The sequence below is a fragment of the Dermacentor albipictus genome, chromosome 7 (assembly GCF_038994185.2).
Source record: "Dermacentor albipictus isolate Rhodes 1998 colony chromosome 7, USDA_Dalb.pri_finalv2, whole genome shotgun sequence".
NCBI lineage: Eukaryota > Metazoa > Arthropoda > Arachnida > Ixodida > Ixodidae > Dermacentor > Dermacentor albipictus.
In genome coordinates this window covers 110,218,302-110,239,095 of record NC_091827.1, presented here as the reverse complement: position 1 = coordinate 110,239,095, position 20,794 = coordinate 110,218,302, and the positions used below count along the sequence as shown (strand labels likewise).

Genomic DNA, 20,794 nt, shown 5'->3' with positions numbered 1-20,794 from the left:
ATTGTTGCTATCAAAGTGAGTGGATTTTTTGCCTCTCAGTTTTTTCGTAGCTGAGTCATGACCACCTACTTAGCTGTGTAAGTGATCACTGTTAGTGACATTGGAGTGCTGGTTGACAAGCACCCCTTCATTTTTGCAGCACATCTGGCAGACTGCAGCTGTGGCAAATGTGCAGCTGTGGCAGTATGCGAAGGTGTTATATATAAGCTAAATTAGGTTGTCCGAGTTAATGTCATATAATGGGTGCACTAAACAGTTCCGAGGGTAACGTCTCTTCGTAAACGAGGAGGCAGGTGACGCAGAGCAGGAACAGCTGGTTGCCCGAACGGCGCACACTCGCGCCAAGCATTGGCAATCCGGCTGGCCCACTGGTTGCACAACAGGTATGGAAGAGACGATCTGGCTGGCCTTGTTCTTGTGCACTTCTTCATTACAATTACCCCCGGTGCAAAGGCGGAGCCATCCTGGCGACTTACAACGTGGAGACGAGCGGGTCATAGGCTTGTTTCAGGCGGCGCACGTGAACAACATCCCGTCCACGGCGGCGCTTGTGGGATGTCGATGTAAGCGGCTCTATGACATAGTTGACCGGAGAGGTGCGGTCGACGATGCGGTATGGTCCATCATACTGCGAGAGAAGTTTTCTCGGAAGTCCAGGCGTGGTAGAAGGCACGGACAACAAGACAAGGGTGCCGGGGGCGAAGTTCGGATTCGTAGCCACGCCATCATGATTGGCTTTTTGTCGTTGTTGGTCAGTGGAGGCGAACTTTTGGGCTAATTGACGCAGACATGGCAGAGACGATCTGGCTGGCCTTGTTCTTGTGCTCTCCTTCTTCATTACAGTAGATAGAACATTATACATCAAAACAGCAAGAAATTGGCGGCTCATAACATTCATCCATCCATCCAGCGTCGGTAACGGTAGAAGGTAGACACAGATCCCTTGAGGAAAAAAATGCACATTACAACGATACATAAAAAATACTTGATTGAAAAACATGTATAGCATACTTGAATAATTCAAACAAGCTATGCGGCTGTGTGTCACCATCCCGTTTAAAAAGCAATGACAAATAATCGTCATCACAATCATCATCATCATTAGCATCTAATTGTTCCACTTGTCACAACCTGACATGCACTCCATGTCGCCTTCATCCATGCAAAGTTTGCATTGCCGTTGCGTTTTGTTGCCCTATGTGTCTCTACTTGAAGCACTAGCATGTTGCACGTAGCTGGACAGATTAACTCAAGCAGGGTAGGTAGCAATTTGTCACTGGCACAGTTCAAGAAGGATGAAATAAATGGTGATCGTCGTCGCCAGTATCGTGTCACGTCAAAGGTCAAGGGATTAGACATGTTCGCCGCGTAGTCTCGATGCCCGTGTTTACTCTTCCTTGCAGGCGATGGCGCCTTCTCGCGAAGTACGAGCCGCTGCTGAAGAAGCGAATCGTATAGATACGCACGCCTCTACAACCAGGCAACGTTTGGCTCTAGAAACCACTGCACAGACGGTAGGACAAGGCGCAGCTTGTCATCCACGTCAATCGGACAGCTGAGGTTGTTCTCATGAAAACGATGCAAAGAGACTTCGCTGAGAAGACCGTGTAGTGCGTGGTGGGGAAAATGGGAGCGCCTATGTTGCCACTCTTCCAGCTTACGCTGTGACTGTGCTGCGAGGCCGCGCAGGCCTGCGGCTTTTTGCTCTGATGTGTCCGTCCATGAAATTCATTGTTTAATTTAACATTGACACGTGTTCCTGTTTATCTTTAACTGGTGAGCTCGTTTCACCCGCCAACAAACGCTAAATGTTATTGCTCAAGTCAGGAGGCTCCTGCATGTATGGGAAGTTTTTTTCAGTCTAATCGATGGTTCCATCCGTTGTCTGTAGTCACCGGAGCTTCTGTAATCTGAATGTACGAGTGACGCGAATTGTGTGGTACTTTCTGGAAGACACGCGGGCATTGGCGATTACTTTGGGAACATACATGACTCATGCACAAAAGCCGACGTGGTTGACCCGCAGAACAGATTTCGACCATCGCCGACTGTGTTCGCGGCTTTTGTTGAGTTTTGAGTGTCGTCTGTTTTTATTGGCCCAAGTTCACCAAATAAGAAGTTTTGTTACTGTGTCCTAGGTCGTCACAACCAGGTGATAATTTTATTATCGCTTTAGGGCCTGTTGTGGTATGCAGTATATACCGGTTACAAAATAACCATGATGATGTGTCTGTATTCTAAGAAAACATTTTTTTGCGGGCTTTAAGGAGAAAAACAGGCGTGCGATGCATAGTCAAGTTGCAAAGAAAGAGAAAATAGGTTGAGCACTTACTCGGCTGAAATCTTGGTATTGTTGAAGGTCGCTGCGGAGCTCGGGATAGACGAAATTTTGGGGTGATGTCAACACAAGATCTACGACTAAGATACTTGAAAGTGCAAACAGCATTTCTGAAGGAAAGCGCATTTACTCTGGCCGCTCAGTAAACCAGTGAACAAGAATAGCGTTTGTAGTCTTTAGTCTATCACGCTGAAAAAATGGTGTGTCTGTCACACATTGAGGGAAAGAATGAAAAATGAGGTCATTAACTAACATTCAAAGAATGCGGGCGCTGAAATTCCTCATCACCAAGACATGATGCACGGAGCCAACTGTGCGAGCGGATATCCGTGGCATACGATTGTCCCCTGATGTAGGCTGCCAAAAAAGTGGACATCTGGGATTTAGAGCTCGGAAAAATAAAACTGAGCATTGCAATTTACTGCGTCCTGTTATTTTGGCATTCCGTAGCCAAATTATTGACCTATAGAGGTGAATCACCCGTCATGCATGCAATTGTATTTATTTTCACAACACTGCAGACAGAGTCTGAGCAGGAGAGCTGAGTTTGAGTAATTCAGTGGTACATTACATTCACCATGAACAGTTGCACAAAAAAACACATGAAAGTAAATTGAGGAGAACAAGATTAGAAAATAAAGGGCTAAGTACAGGCACAAAGCTGCTGCTACATGGTGTAGCAATGGTGCAATAAGAATAACACAAATAAATCTTGGGTTGACGTGAACTGTTCAAATATCCCAGGTTATGCGTTCCAGTCGTTGAATGTTGTACTAGTAAAGAAATGTTGCAGGGATTTGTACGCGCAAAAATATTTTTGTATTTTCTTTTCTTTTTCACTTCTTTTTCTTGAGTAAACGTAGTAAAATGCTTCCTTGGGTATTCATGCAGGTAGAAACTTAGTCTTCAGAAGCAAAGCAACCGAATTATGGTTAGACGCGCCGTACTTTGCCGTTATCATAGAGGTTGCAGATCGGCTAGCCATAAAGTCTCTGCAATGGTTACGTCTTTGTTTTGTTGATATATATATATATATATATATATATATATATAACGAGCTGAATGCCCCTGATTTTTTTCAGTTCTTTTATGGTAGCTGCTATGCAAGGGCCCCAAGTAACTTCCGCGTTTTCTGCAAATAGGTACAAATGAGCACTACACACTCGATAACACTACAAATGTAGAACTTGTGCTCAATTACTTCTCGACGGCAACTGATGACGCGCACTGCCACAACCGGCTTTCTTTGAGGATGCAAAATTTCCGCACAGAAGGCACATAGACAAATGACAGGAAGGTTTTCTTGTGTTTAGTTTTTTTTACAGTATTCACGCAAACAATAAGGGAAAGCAAGCAGCAACAACCCCTAGCTGCAAAGTTAACAAACAGATTTTCTGCACGTCAGAACGATCGTATATGCATCAATCTCTTTCGTCTGCATATGGAATTGTTCTTTCTTGCTTACTTTCGTTTTTATTCCCGAGAATTGTGTTGCGACCGCGGCGGTAGCAGAGCCGTCAATTTTTTGTCTGACTGATCGAAGAATGATCCAATGTAGGTTAAATGAGGCATGCAACTCCCGTCTCCCTAGCGCTTACGCTCACTGCGTTCCCAGAAAAACTACGAGGTCAGTTACCTCAGCCGTCCCCCCATTCCCTTTCTTCTAATTACCTCTAGTATAATCACTGTCCAAAGCAGCAGAAAGGATAAAGACACGCCTGAGAACTGTCAAGGTCGCCTGCTTCGTGCGAATCTCAGCGCGGTTGTGAGACAGCGGTGCGACTGAACAATCTGAATAGCCACCGGGGAACACAAGTTTTCGGACGACAAGAGCCAAGCAGATGTGACGAGTGGATCATACGACAATCGGGGCCTCTCGGTAAGCGCTGAAAAACTTTAGCTTTTTTATTATTAGGCAGAAGTGTTAAGCGCTGTTCAAATTCAGCGAAAATCTATCGTGTGCCTAGGCGCGCTCAAGACCACGTGCATGCGTAAGATTCGGGAAACAAGAAGCTAGGGCAACCGAGGATTGACACTTTATTATGCAACCTATCTCGGCGAAAGATACCGTGAGCGAATGGGGCTATAGTAATCCAAGTAGAACCAAATTAGGAAGGCCAACAAAGCTTAAACAAAGACACTCCCTCACCAGAGCAGGAATTGGCCTCCCTAGTGCAGTATTCGGCCACAACCTCCATAATGATCTCCTTAACGAACCAATGGCCCTCATTCCCCAGCGGCTACGGAGAACCTGACCAGCGTGGCAGTCAGATTTGCAACAGAGGAGAAGGTGCTAAGAATTCCTGGGTCTGGACAGGCCGCCAATGGAAACTGACGCTTGAAACGTTTAATACCCAAACCCTCTCAAGTGAGGCTAGCTAAGCATGACTCTTCGAAGAACTAGCAGACCTTGTTTGGGATATTATCGGCCTTAGTGAGATTACAAGAACTGGTGAGGCTTACACTGCTGAATAACGGCCATGTCCTCTCCTATAGAGGTCTCCCGAATAAGAAGTGATAGGGCGTAGCATTCCTAATCCCTAAGGACACAGCAGGCAACATTGACGAATTCTACAGCATCAACGAGAGGGTAGCAGTTGTCGTAATCAAACTCAATAAGAGATATATATTAAAGGTAGTACAAACATACGCCTCAACGACGGTCACGGCGATGAGTAAGTAGATCAGTTTTATGAAAATGTTGAATTAGCGATGAGAAAAGTGCAAACGCGGCATACAGTAGTAATGGGGGACCTCAATGCAAAAGTCAGGAAAAAGCAGGAGCGTGAATAGGCAGTTGGCAACTACGGTGTCGATTCTAGAAACGCTGGAGGAGAGGTGCTCGTAGAATTCGCAGAAAGTCATACGCTGAGAATAATGAACACATTTTGCAGGAAACGTAGCAACATAAAATGGACCAGGAAAAGCCCTAATGGTGAAACAAAAAATGAATGTGATTTCATATTTTCTGCCGATCCCAGAATAGTGCAGGATGTAGAAGTAATAGGTAGGGTAAAGTGTAGTGATCATTGGTTAGTGAGGGCGAGGATTCACCTATATTTGAACAGAGAAAGAGTAAAATTGGTCAAGAAAAAACTGGTCAGCTTAGAAGCAGTAGGGATAAAAGCAGACAAATTTAGGCAGGCACTTGCGAACAAATATGCAGCCTTAGAACAGAGAGATGATGATGAGGACATAGAGGCAATGAATGAAACCGTAACGAGGCTGGCTTCAGAGCCAGCATTTGAAGTAGTATGAGGCAAGGCACCAAGGCAACCAGTAGGCAAGCTCTCCCAAGTAACAAAGGCCATGATAAAGAAACAACAAAGAAAGAAATTGTCCAACCCAAGAGATCAGATAGAACTCGCGGAACTGTTAAAACTGATCAACAAAGCGATAATAAGTTGTGTTAGAAATTATAACGTGAGAAAGACTGAAGAAGACAGGAAAAATGAATGCAGCCTGAAATCAGTGAGATGATAACTTGGCATAGCACAAACCAAGATATATGCACTGAAAGTTAAGCAGGGTAATATCATCATGAATCTCGAAGGCATAATAAAAGCAGCGGAAGAATTCTATAATGACCTTTATATTGCTACAGAACAATAAGTGCGATCACGAAAAGGTGAGCAGTGTGAAGACGATGACGATTAGAAGCTAGCGTGGGCTGTTGCCTCTTGGCCAAGCGCAGCGTATTTTCCTGTAAATATATTTCTACATAGCTTTTCGTCTGCGTCTTCCTACGTAACATATCTGGTGGAGGTGGACGTTCCCTGTACCTTGTCACGGAGATTCGCAGTGGACGGTACGTCGAGCCTTCCTTCATGGCTCCCGGCGACGACAACCGGACTCCCCTGGCGCCGACACCTGCGGCCACTTCGACGACCTACATCACTCTCCCCGCACCCCGTGATCCTGGCGTATTCTCGGGCGAGGATGGGGAAGACGCCGATGACTGGATCAGCCTGTATGAACACATCAGCCGCAATAACCGGTGGGACCCTACTATTATACTCACCAACGTATTATTTTACCTCGATGGCACACCTAGAGTTTGGTATCGCACGCACGAAGATGAGCTCACCAGTTGAGATTCACTTAAGACAGAGCTTCGAGACTTGTTCTGCACCCCCTACGGTCACCAACTTGCCGCGCAGAAGGCGCTTTCCGGCCACGTGCAGACGTCCACAGAGCCCTATGTCACGTACATTCAGGACATCTTGGCTCTGTGCCGCAAAGTTGACACCCACATGAGTGAGTCAGACAAGGTTGCCCACATCCTCAAAGGCATTGCCGATGACACCTTCAACTTGCTCGTTTGCAACAATGTAGCGACGGTGGATGCTGTTATAAAAGAGTGCCGCCGCCTGGAACTCGCTAAAAGCCATTGACCAGCAGTTTGCGCGTCTGCCCAACACCCCAGCGACATCTTCCTGTGCCGATAGTCCTCGCCCCAACAACACTGCCGATGTTACCAGGATCGTTCGGCGTGAGATCGAGGCCGCCTATCCGGCTGCCTTCGACTCCAGTCCCACCAACACAACTGCAGCCACGGTGTCACTGATCCAGGCAGTTGTCCGCCAAGAGTTCGAAAACATGGGTCTTCACGCCACCTGCTCGGCCCATCGTCCTGATACCCGCCCGGCTTCTTCGATTCTGCCCCGTACCGCATCTTCTTACCCACCATGTTTCCGCAACCCATCTGAATGGCGCACTGCTGACGACAAGCCCATTTGTTTCCACTGTCATCGAATCGGGCACATTTCTCGGCACTGTCACCGTCGATGGAGTTCCACAACCCGGCCTACTTATACTGCCTACTCTCGCCCCCCGGGTGGCCCTTCTCGTCCCTATGCCGCACGTTCCGATAACGCCGCCGCTGATTCTGCTGCACCGAACCGCTCCTATTCTCGTTCGCCTTCGCCCCTACAACGACAATCTCGCTCTCCCCAGCCCCGTCGCTCCTATTAGCCGACTCCCTTCGGACGCCGCTCTCAGCCGGAAAACTAGACGATGCAGCGGCTCGAGGTGACGCTGCATTGCTCCCTACGCCGCCAAATCCTCTACTGACGTTTCCCACTCATCTAAACCTTCTTGACGTGCAAGTCGGCGGTGTTTCTGTGTCTGCCCTGATAGACACTGGGGCGCATTTGTCCGTAATGAGCGCTGACTTTCGTAACCGGCTCAAGAAAATTATCACGCCCGCCACGATGCCTGTTGTCCGTGTCGCCGATGGCAGAACAGCACCCATAATTGGTATGTGTACTGCCCGCGTCTCTTTCGCCGATCGCTCAACAATCGTGCCATTCACAGTCATCGCCCACTGTCCCCATGACATCATCCTCGGCTTTGACTTCCTCTCCGCACATTCTGCTCTTATCGATTGTTCCGCCAGTACTCTCCGCCTTGACCTGCCTGTTCTGGATCCTGCTGAACCACACCGCAGTCGCCTCAGTTCCGTCGACTTCGTTCGCTTGCCACCTTCGGCACTTACCTACATTGACCTAGTGTCTTCCCCACCAGTCCCCGACGGTCACTACATCGCGGCTCCTATGCAAGACGTCCTCCTTACACAGGGGATCACAGTACCTCAGACAGTTTTATCTATTACGGCGAATTGCGTCGGCCTGCCAGTGGTCAACTTTGGCTTGACGACACAAGTGCTGCCACGCGGGATGTCTCTGGCCCAGCTTTGCTCATTCGAGGATCACTGAGTGGCATCCATTGCAGTAGACGACACTTCATCCGATACTCCTCTACCATCGGAGTCGGCAAATTGTACGATCGCTGACTTACAGAAAATGATTGCGCCCGACTTGCCGTCCGAGCACGCTCGTGAACTCTACCGCGTTTTGTTTTCCTACTACGATACTTTTGACTTTGACGATCGTCCTTTGGCCCAAACTACAGCTGTCAAACATCGCATTAATACCGGCGATGCCCCTCCTATTCATCGCCGCCTGTATCGAGTGTCACCAGCTGAGCGTCAAATTATTCACGCAGAAGTTCGCAAAATGTTTGCCAAGAACATTATTGAACCATCATATAGTCCATGGGCGTCACCTGTTGTACTGGTCAAAAAGAAGGATGGCTCATGGCGCTTTTGCATGGACTATCGGCATCTTAACAGGGTTCCGAAAAAGGACGTGTATCCCTTACCTCGGATTGATGACGCCCTTGACTGCCTCCACGGTGCTCGCTATTTATCCTGTATTGACCTTCGCTCCGCCTACTCGTAGATTGCCGTGGACGACCTCGACTGCGAGAAGACTGCTTTTGTAACACCCGAAGGTCCTTATCAATTGAAAGTGATGCCGTTTGGTCTATGTAACGCCCCTGCCACTTTTTAACGCATGATGGAGTCCCTTCTTCAAGGTTTCAAATGGTCCACGTGCCTGTGCTACTTGGATGACCTTATCACATTGCCCCAACGTTCGCTACGCACGTCGAGCGCCTCTCAGCAGTCCTGGACCTTTTTCGTCGAGCCGGTCTGCAACTCAACGCATCAAAGTGTCAATTCGGCCATCGCCAGATTAAGGCTCGTTTATAGTCCAACGTTATCGGCGCGCGGGCGAGTGTCGTTCGCGGTCAGTCACGCTGCGTTGGTTGCGCTGCGCCAGCCGAGATGCCATCCCCTCTATACTTCAACGCGCGCGCCGTAGGCTGCTATCTTCAGAGCATGCGCAGAAGGTTCCCCAAGTCGCGCGCCGTCCGCAAAAGCCGTCTGCGGAGTCGCGCGCAATGCATTGTGGTGCGAGAGTTCCGCCGACTTCGACGCGCGAATGGCTCCAGAGCCAAATCGGCGCCGGGCCCGTCCGGGCGCGTTGGAAGCCGCCGGTTACGTTAGCTGCGCCGGTGCGCCCGACTATAGAGGTGTCGTTGTCGCCGACGTGACGTAGCGTGCGCGCGCGCGTGCGTTACGTCGGACTATAAACGGCCCTTTACCGTCCTTGGACATCTCGTTGACGCGAACGGAGTGCAACCGGACCCTGGAAAGATCCATGCTGTTGTGCACTTCCCTGTTCCGACGTGTGTCAAGGATGTGCGCAGCTTCATCGGCCTTTGTTCGTACTTCCGCCATTTCGTGAGAAATTCCGCCGCCATAGCACGACCACTAACCGAGCTTTTGAAAGAATACGCCCCTTTCCAGTGGGGTGATAAGGAGGCCTCTGCATTCTCACATCTAATCGACATTCTCACAACGCCTCCCGTACTGGCCTATTTCGATCCTTCTGCGCCTACCGAAATCCGTACTGATGCCAGCGGTCACGGAATTGGCGCAGTACTGGCACAACGCCAGCGTGGCCACAACCGTGTTATCGCTTACGCCAGCAGGCTCCTCTCACCCGCGGAGCGCAACTATTCCATCACTGAGCGTGAGTGTCTTGCCCTAGTTTGGGCGGTTGCGAAATTCCGCCCATACTTATATGGCCGACCCTTTTCCGTTGTCACAGACCATCACGCGCTTTGCTGGTTATGCTCACTGAAAGATCCTACAGGAAGACTTGGTCGCTGGGTCGTACGCCTCCAAGAATATTCGTATACTGTCACCTATAAATCTGGCCGACTACACAAGGACGCTGACTGCCTGTCTCGCTACCTGGTTGACGAGCCTGACGACGCCGACACTACTGGCGCCAACGGCATTTTCTCTGTCTGCCTTTGCTAACATCGCCGATGAGCAGTACCGAGACCTATCGCTGCGAGCACTTATCGAGCGTCTGCTCTCAACACCTACCGACGCATCCGTTCGCCGATATGTGCTCCAGGGCGGCATTCTGTGTCGAAGGAACTTCCTCCCTGACGGCTCTGATCTTCTTCTTGTCGTGCCAAACAGCTACGACAGACTGTGCTCTTTGAGATGCATGACGCTCCCACTGCAGGACATCTTGGGGTAAACAGCACGTACGACCGCGTCCGCCGCCGCTTCTATTGGCATGGCCTCGCTCGCTCCGTCCGACGCTATGTTGCGGCCTGTGATCCCTGCCAGCGTCGGAAAACACCTCAGGTGCTACCTGCCAGTCATTTCCAGCTGATCACCGTCCCTGTAGAACCGTTCTTTTGTGTTGGATTAGACCTACTCGGTTCCTTTCCCACGTCATCCTCTGGAAACAAATGGGTAGCCATCGCGACTGATTACGCCACCCGATACACTCTAAGGCAAAAGAGAGTCAAAAGGGTGTGTGGTTCATCCCTTAAGGGACTAAATGAGCTGCCACAACCATTAATCCCTTTTGGGACTAACGGGGCCATGTCTAACCGATAGTCTCAATGGACTAACGGTACCAGGTTTAACCGTTAGTCCCAATGCTGTTGCACCTCACGAGATGAACGGTTAGTCCACATGCCATTGCACCTCACGAGATGAACGGTTAGTCCACATGCCATTGCACCTCACGAGATGAACGGTTAGTCCACATGCCATTGCACCCCACGAGATGAACGGTTAATCCGCATGCCATTGCACCCCACGAGATGAACGGTTAGTCCGCATGCCATTGCACCCCACGAGATGAACGGTTAGTCCACACAGATTAACAGCGAGGATGATCCATTTGGGATGATTTGTTCATCCCCAGGGATCAAGTTCAGGAATTACACCTAGTGGACTAAACTTGCCATTTTGTCCCTCGGCATGCCTCGTATACGACGACGTACAATGCAATTTCTGCATTAAAAATGTGCTATGAATATCTCCAAAGTGTTCTGCTACTTCGGCAGACACCGGAAATAAGAGGCAAGAAATGACTATAATGAAAAATGCAATAAAATATGTTTTATTAATACATAATATACAAGACAGGCAAAAAAAAGCCTGATTAAAATGCGCGCCTGGCCCAGAAGTAGGTAAATAAAGCAATACATATGTCTTTAACAGAGGACACTTTTGCAACTATGAATGTATGAATTCTCAATTGAAGCATGCTTTTAACACGGTGTATGCGACACGCGCTAGGGGTGACATGTGCGTGTTGCTTGGTACATCCAAAAGTTTAGCGATGACTTCTAGCGTCTTGTGCACCCCTTTTGCAAACACGATGTCGAACGCCCAATAAAGGGTGAACAATGTTGACAGGGCTTCTGGCAGCGTGTTCTCTTCAATCGCAATATCCTCCAGAGAGACCGTAAAGGGTGTCGAGTCCCATGCATCAACACTGCATATCACGGTAGGCACTCTGTGCACAGTGCTCCTATCCTGCGAAGAAAGAATTTGCAAATACTGAGTGACACAATTTGTTAGATGCACTGATTTTAAAAGCATTAGCAATAAGTGAAGATACCCTTGCAAGTAAATGAACTCGCATGTTAAAATATCTCCAAGGTGAAACAAGCATGAGCTCATCATTTTTAGACACTGCAGCATTTTATGTGTGGCAGCAACTAATTCTGACAAGGCTCAAGAACATATGTTGAATTATTACTGCATGGGCCTTGGTTCAAATAAAATCTCTTGAGCATGCCAAGTTCAGATGAAAAGGGTGCGAATGTGTCCCTATGCCCTATGTACGACTAGTTTGCTGTGCACCATATTTTTCTCGTATAAGACGTGTTTACTTCCAAAATTTTGGTTGCTGTCTTTGCCTGCAGATGCCAGCTCCGAGAGTTTGCCATGTGGGCAGTGCCGCAGCCGGAGCAAAGGCCGCCATTATAGGCTGTTATATAGGCCCCTCCATGATTGAAGGCGCCTTTTCATCACGATTTTCACTGTTACTTTGCAGCACCCAACTAAAAAAGAGCACCGCTTGTTTATCATTATGGTTATCATCATCACTCACACGTGCGAGAGGTCTCAGCTGTCTAGCGGTAGTCAGTGCTACAGTTTTCCAGTCGGCATTTTAGCTTTTCTATGCGTGTGTATTGTGTATGGTGGTACGCATGTTCAGGCATGATATGAGCATTGCTTGCCTGTTAAATTCAATTATGGGGTTTTACGTGCCAAAACCACTTTCTGATTATGAGGCACGCCATAATGGAGGACTCAGGAAATTTCGACTACCTGGGGTTCTTTAACGTGCACCTAAATCTAAGTACACAGGTGTTTTTGCATTTCGCCCCCATTGAAATGTGGCCGCCGTCGCCGGGATTCAATCCCGCGACCTCATGCTCAGCAGGCCAACACCATAGCCACTGAGCAAACACGGTGGGTGCTTGCATGCTCCCCCTGACCACGTCATGCTACAGAGGCAACGCCAGCGACGTGCTTCATCATGCTTACATTGTTGCCTACAAGTTATTAAGGTGCCGACGATGGTAACCCAGTGATGCTGCCAGCTGAAGAGGCAGATATTTTGACAGTGCATGGGAGGATTGAGTGGTAAATCTGCTGTTAGTGTCCCTTAATTGCAGAGTGGCCAGCGCACCACCAAAGAGCACAACCACTTATTCCCTTTGTCTGCACTGCCTTACCATTTGCAAAGTCACTGTCGTTCATGCCGCCGTAACCCAACCTTCAATTATACTATTATCCTCTCATGTCATCGCAACTAACAAGAGAAATAATTGAAGCATTCCATGCGTACAGATTAAAGGAATAATGCATTAGCCAGGCTTTAGTGACCCTTTCATCCAAGGAAATGTACTACCTTGGCCACCAAGTTATAATGTAGCATGACATTATGTGTTCTTTTCATTATTTAACCTGTCTCCCGAATTTCTTTTCTTTTTACATTTGTGTTGTTTCATACTTAGTTCCCCTTTTTTTATCACTTTCTATCACTTTTTTATCATTTTTTTTATTGGCTTTGTACATCTACATGTGCAATCTTTTTCTTGCATACTGATCCATTTGGATGTACATAAGGCCTCTTCAATAAGTTGGTTTGCAAGTACAGCACATGTCCTGTCATTTTCTGTCTTTGCCATTATGTTTAGCAGTGCTGTCCAGTTAAACTTGTGGAGCACAAGTATAAAGTATATAAACAACCAAAAGAAAATAATCGCTTAGTCACTAGATTTTCACTTTTTCTTTTCAATGGAGCAACCTTTGCTAACATTGGAGCAGTGGTTGCCAAGAAAAACTTTTTCCCTTCCCATGTATTTTGACAGGATGTTCAGACTAAGGCTTCCCCTCAAGGCAAGTCACTGACACATGAACATTTTGTCTCTGAGGAGCCCTTGCTACTGTTTTGACCTGTCACTAGCTATACATAAGCAAGACTAGGAAACAGTGAATCTTTGAGGTAACTTAGATGTCCTTCAGCTCCACTTAAGAGTGCTAATACTTGCCATAAAGTAGTGAATTGATCCTGAGTCATAACCGTGCTAAAGTGGCGTGGTTTACCCCACAGCTCACTACACTTACTGCTTACAGTTCAGGTGCACTTACAGTTGTCAAAAATGCTTCCTTGCGCTCTTTAACGAGACAGGGCAGCAAACAAATTGCAGCAGTCTCCATCAAATCTGGAAGGAAAAGTGCTGAATGTAAGCAGGTCAAACAGGGTAGCACCAAAGCAATACACTGTCGCCCCGCCAGGATAAGTAGCCATGACATTAGTAGGCCTGACAAACGATACGTTGCACCTTAAAGGCATGTCTATCTAGGATTCATATGTCAATACTTCAAACAGCTAATTAAAAAGAAGCAATTTCAAGAATCCCTTTCTGTTTTGTTTCAAATTTTGGCCTTTTAAATGTTTATACCCACAGCACCTACTTGGAGATGTCTGGAAAATATATTTAAACAGCGGGTGTGTGCAAATAGTAATTTCCAAGACCGAGATGAAAATGAGTAGAGTAGTGACAAAAGAAAATATATTTTTCAAATATCTTTCTAATAAAACAGGAATTTTCACAATTACTATAAAACGATGTGGACATCCTAGTATTCTTTATGTTAGCGAGTTTCCGTCATCATTACATAGCAGATTATGAAGGGTTATTTGTTAGATGCACTAATGGAGCATTAAGATCAGGTAAGCAGTTTCTTCATAACAACAGGACTCTTAGGAGTGCAAACGCTCTCTGTAAACCGGCAAGTATGGCTCCTCCAGTGAGTAGTTTGATCCACTACATAAGCTATCATGTTCTATGTCTATACTATTCCCACACGGATGACATTCGCCATACCTTTACTTCAGTTCACTCATTAAGTACACTTTCCTCAGCATGATCATCATGATTAAACATATATTAGTGAATTCGAATCATCAAGCAGAACAGCCTCTTTACCATTTTTTTTTGTCCTCGGTGACAGCCTCCAAGCGACTGTTAAAGTCCGCAAGAAATGCCTCAAGATGCCGTTTCTTCTGGGCTCTTTCAATTACCTTCTTTGCAACAGCACGCAGTAGGGGTCGCAGTGTTGTACTCAGGTCAACACCTGTTTGCAGCATAAACTCGTTGTGAAGCTTAATGGAGGAAAAATAAAAGATAAAATGGTCAGTCCTTACATTAGCGCTTAGCTCTAAAGCAAAGAAAATAAAAAAATTGCAGTCACTCGTCTCACAGCCTGATTGTTTTCAAATTCTCTGGCTGTACAAGCAGTGTATTTTGCCTAAAGCAGTTTGCACAACTCATATTGGAAGCCTTGAGCTACAGCTCGAACGCACAAAACTAACCGTGATGGAAATAAATGCATGCTGCAAGAACTACTAGGAATGTGTTATCTGCTAGCTAACAAGTGGGTTAACTTAGTCTTTACATGGTGCAAATTGGACGATAAGCTACTTGAACAATAGCATTCACCTGAAATATTCTAAAATATTATAATGCCACAAAATACCCTAGCAGCTTTCAAGACTAGAGAACAGGCTATGAGCATACAATTAAAGCAATGAGGCAGGCAGCAGCTTTAGTTTCTTTTTTGAAAGTTACACTTAAACTTTGCGTAGACTAGGGGTGCGATCTTGTACGCATTCCAAAATAGAATGGAGGCGGTTCGTTCCACCGAGCCAAATATGATTCGTCAATTTGAACTGTGCCGAGCGCCATGACATCAATTGTGACGTGATATCTGCTGTCAATCATTCCGTGTCGTCTGCTATTGTACGAATGGAATGGAACATACCGCCTATTTCGTGACGTAAAGAACGGACCGCCTCCGTTCTATTTTGGAACGCGTACAAGATTGCACCCAAGAAGTCCATTGCACGTACAAGGACTGGTCATGGCATCACTATGCATTGCATGGAGCCATGGCATTCCATATCACAAATATGTCATGCAAAGTATAAGAGAAAGATTTTCTAAGTGCCTTTCTGCAAACAACTAACATGCCAATGAATGATGGGGAAATTTTAGGGATACCCTATATCAAAGGACACCATGTTCTTCCTCTCCTCTTTTATCTAATGGCTCACAGGATCCAAGCAGTGAACAGCGAGCATGAGTCCTTGGAATAGTTTTTTTTGTCATGAAACGTGTGATAAACCTTGTTCGGCTGCCCAAAGTAGCTGTGACATAGCACAGAGTTGTTTGGAGGGCCACATAGCCATTTAACCCCGAGAAGGCTAGCTTGTGTTCATATTCCAGCAAGCCAAGTACGTAGCCATTCCAATTACTGCAGTGTTTCAGAACGCTAAAAAATGGTGCATTCGTGCAACTACTAAAATCACAATTTGTTAAAGAAAGATTGATGGAAGCACAATGAATGCAAACAGTAGTCCAAATACTATTATGCTTACTAAACAGAACATAAGTGCACTATGACTTAAACTTATTCAAAGGCAGTTATAGTGAACATGTAAAACTTCCACAGTACAACACTGATGCTACCGTGAAACCTAAATAATAAAACACAATCATTGCACTCCCAGATTTTAAAAATTTTGCATGTGCCATTAGAGCAGTTTTTATGACTGCGCATTATTTCACCTCCTTCTGCAACACTGTAGGAGAGCCCACAAACCTGGCCAGAATGCGTATGGAAGTATGTTGCACCCCCATGCAATAGAGGAAATGTATTTGGTAACCAAGCATACAACAATACATTTAAAAAACACAGCAGTAATTACCATGGCGCTTAATTTCAGAGCTGGATATTCATCCGTGATAGCCTGGATTGTTGGGCACTCCTTTTCAATCCAGTCCCGTCGAGTTCTGAATGTCCGTAACATGCAATCTGTGACATATGAAAAGTTTGCCTTTGGTTTCAGAAGCTCCTTTTTCATGGAAGCAATGTGGCTTCTGATGCTGCTCTCATCTTCGCCATCCCACACTTCAACAAGCTAAGAAAGAAAAAAAATGTACCAGACACCTTTCAAACTAAATGATGTTACATGCCAACGCCAGGCAACTGATGCTTACAGCAGTAGGTCTTTTCATTCTTTTCGCCATTGTCTCGCCACTGGCCAATGTACTTGTGGGGGTCCTTTTGGTAGGCACAATTTCTCCACGCTGTATCTTTATCTTTCTCCTTTCATACTTCGCCTTGAAGCGCAACGATTCCCTCCAAGAATCCTGAAAGTTCAAAATGTCAACATTTTATTACATCTCACAATATGGTTACTAATATGTTTTGGTTATTACTGCAAAGCAGAGCTAGAAATTGGCAGATCTGCCAGTTGATAGCATTGCTTTGAAACATTCTGAAACATTAAGACAAAATGTGCATTTTTTCTAAAGCACCGTGCTGCTTTCAATAACGTTTTGCTTACTGGGGTATTCTAAAGCATGCATCAAGAAATTAAAATACGCAAATTAATGTTCAGAGTGGTTAGGGCATGTGCAAGGTGCTACGGGTCACTGTAACATGCAAATACTCTCTCAGGTGTTCACATTACGTGCATGAGATGAACAACACAGACCTCATTACCAGCCATGTTGAGAGCTGGCAGTGCACATGCTAGCTAATCAAAAGCCTACATGTGAATGTACCCGCTAGTAATCGCGGCAGTTATGGGAGAACTAAAGCTACGTGCAAAATATATTTGATCAAGGCATACTTCTGTGCAGTACCAAATGCAACAGATGAAACGATATTGCACAGCAGTCACTGATAAGCCATAATTTTTCAAACAGATAAAGTGCTGTGCCACTAACAAAAACACTGTGGCAGTACTACAGGCACATCGCGCATGAAAGTAAAATTTTACCAAAAACATAACATGTTCCATCTATCTTACTATATTTCGCTGAAGAAAAAAAAAATTATGATCAAAGGACGAACTGCTGCAGATATTACTTAGTAGAAATCAGCAATACGTAAAAAGTAAAGCTTACATATCCAGTTCCAGTGCTGTCAGCCAAACTGGGGTATTTTGCTACCAGCGCTTTGCTTGCTTCCTCATACAGCTTTCCTGGATGCCCAAACAAAAACCAGTGTTACCAGAGAGGTCAGCGAGCCATGTGTATCAAAATTCAAAAGAAGAAAGCGTACACATTCTCTACTAATAGTGTAATTACTGCAAGTAACACAAAGAGAGGCACTGTAAAAATCAGTAAAATCAAGTGTGCTTACTGATTAAGGTAATGGGCATTTCTCACACAACACAAATTTCTGACTTAATTGAGGTAGTGGGAGCAATACCAGAAACGCTACAGTGCTACAGGACTGATTTTTTGGTGTTAATGCCACAGATTGACTTGCTGGCTATGAAAGTTGAAAGTGTAACTTTCATTTGCCTGACCACCTGTTGCTCCTATTATGCACCAAAATTGAGTATATTAGTGTCGTGCCTTTTTACTTTGTGAAAAAGTGACTATTTAATCACAGCTTGTGGTCTTGGGTTCTAAAAATAAATAAATGCTGATTGCTAAAAATAAATAAATAAATTGAAGAGTGCACTAATTCCAAGATAATTTTTTCTCATGATTTCAAATGTTACGAGCGCCTTTGCGAGAAAAGCAAAGCCATATCAAGCTGGAAATGTTCATTTTCGACACCCCATGGCTTCGTAGATTGTCATTGTGATCAATCCCGAATTACGAATTATTTTGATTTCTAGTACCATGCCACCACAGCGACACTCAGCGAGGTGAACTCGCTCGAAGGGTCACTAAATTTGCTCACGTGACTGGGATATGTCAAGTGCATTTCTGTGGCACAATCCAAGGATGTGTATACAAATGCAAGCAACATGTGTCCTAAAATACCTTAAGTTCTTTGCTGAACTTTTCTTAACTGTGCTGTTAACTTTTACATCACAGCTGACACCTAATGATCAAAATCAGTTAATTGAATCATGATTATCTTTTGCATTGTTTTAGATAGTCCCTAAGTAGGAACAGGCTGTATATGAACCTGCATGCTCATGCAAGCATACTTCTCTAAGCTGTCAGTTTACAATTACTGCACATTGGCCAAAACTGAATGAGCAACATTGCATGCTTGCATTGACAACACTTTTGCACACATACATGCTAAGAAACAGTGTGTACTACAAAAAATGAAACAGGAGGCTCACTTTGTTTAGCACCATACAGTAGACCAGATAATTCTTACTCAAGGGGACCCCAAAATTTCATTTGAATTATCAGATGCAAGCATAAACATGACTTGGGGAAACATATTAGCCTATACTGTAATGAAATATTCATTTATTCGCATATTTAAAATCAACTGCAAATTGTTGACGGCTTTTAGCAGCTTGTGACTTCAAAACTAAGTTTTCTATTCCAGCAAGGGCAACCAGTTCTTTTCTCCTCATGGTTTTGACAGCTTTGACAACTGCAGGCAGGCAATCAGCTTCATTTTCAGCTGTTTGAAAGATATATGCACTCAAATGTTCAGCTGAAGTGACAAAGGCAGCTGATATTTCCGGTACGGACAATAAAAATAAGTTTGAACTAGCAGAATTAACCAAATGCTGCAGTTTGAATTAAGCGGCTTTTAAGTACATTAAAAACATAGTGGGTCAAACAAAAATACAAGATTCGTTTGAATTAACTGAGACTACAAAATATCCAAGTTTGAATTATTACAAGTTTACTGTAAGAAGGCCATCCAGTGCAACAAGATAACAGCATTGTAAAAACAAGGTGCGCAAAAGTATATAAACTGCCTCTCACATTCCATATGAGCAGAGGTCATGAAAGAACCACTGGATGAGTCGCTGCCTCTTTTCAAAGTGCATCCCAGCACGATGTTTCTCAACAGCCATTTGGATGTCCAGCGGTACTGGTGGGAGTGTGTATGACGTAAGTGTAGGTGCTAGCTGCAGCGGCATTTGTGCTACTTCAACGTCCAAAACATCCACAACTCTGCAACAGTAGGTCAAAATAACCACAGCTATAAAACAGCAAGAAGAATCTCAGTATTTTTCTATAGTGAATAAAAGAGCTGGTAGTCAACTGGTAGTCAATCTTCAAGATTCTTTCTTACAGCTAATGAAAAACATAGAAATAAATTTAATCGTATATTAGTAGGAAAATTATGAATACCTGCGCTCGTGGCGTTATAGGTGATTCTTTTAATGGAAAACATAGGTAAAATCCTATGGAAGTTTAGTGCAGGGAACATACAGACAGACAATAAAGTATATCAAGCACGGGCACCAACAAATGTACCATTTGTTGAGCATGCACTCGAGGAAAATATGTGACGACAAAAAAAGTGTTGAAAAAGTGCCTTCATAAGATTGCACTCAGAATGGTGCAGGTTTGTGGATGCTTCATTTTGCCGCAAACAGAAGCATTATTTTTGTCAAAGAATGCCTCTAATGCATACTGTGACATGCGCTTTTGCTTCTGCCTACAATTTGCCTACTGAAATCGTGACTCGCATTCACATGCAAAGTGCATGGCCAAATGTGCATACCTATTCTCTTCCTTGCAATTTCAGCATCCTCCTTAAGATACTCATTTGCGCATAGTTCTGTCTGGCCAATGTAAACTTTTTTGCATGATGTAGTTATGAAGGGACACCCAAGTTGTTTTATGTTGCGCAAGTGTCCTTAGCTGGACTTGTTAGTTTAAGTACATTATGACAAAACAGTGCGGACGACGGGACTCGTAAAACGGCCAGGTGCTGGACAGAATATTGTCCTGTTCGTTTTTCACCCATCCCGTCATTTGTGCTGTTTTGCCATAGTTATCTTATATTCTCATTTGCTTTCAGCATGCACTCGGGAGCAGAGTTCTTGCAACTTATTAGGGTCTGAAAAAGTGAGAGGGTCAACATGTCTGCCTGCAACTTTTTTGAGGTTGTATGAAATCCTGTGTAAATGTAGACAACCTTTGGCCTTTCCTTCAAGCGTTCAGGCTGGGCCTTTACCCTTCCAGCAGCAAGTTAAGCTCTGCGAGAGATACTCCGCCACAGCAATGAAAACCACAAGGAGGCCCACTGAAGAAAAGGTGGCCTACCTGGAAATCAAATGTATTGTACGAGATGTCAGCACTACTTCCAGAGCCCAGATTCTATGCACAGTCATGCATACCACTTTTTCAGAATGATCGAGTGGGCATAATGAAAAGGCAGAAGTCCTTTCTGGGCAACGTAGAAAGTACCCACAACGTACATGATCAGAACACAATTTCAGTTTCAAATCGAGAAGCTGCGATCTATCCTTCCCACCTGCC

General features: G+C 45.2%; 1 long non-coding RNA gene across 1 annotated transcript; it reads right to left on the bottom strand.

The window, feature by feature from the left end:
* Positions 1–13,666: 13,666 nt before the first annotated feature.
* Positions 13,667–16,414, bottom strand: LOC139047579 (uncharacterized). Its single transcript, XR_011507233.1, has 3 exons — positions 16,291–16,414; positions 14,510–14,685; positions 13,667–13,741 (listed from the first exon to the last, which is right to left on the bottom strand). It is a non-coding gene; the product is annotated as an uncharacterized lncRNA (long non-coding RNA).
* Between the last annotated feature and the right edge of the window lie 4,380 nt (positions 16,415–20,794).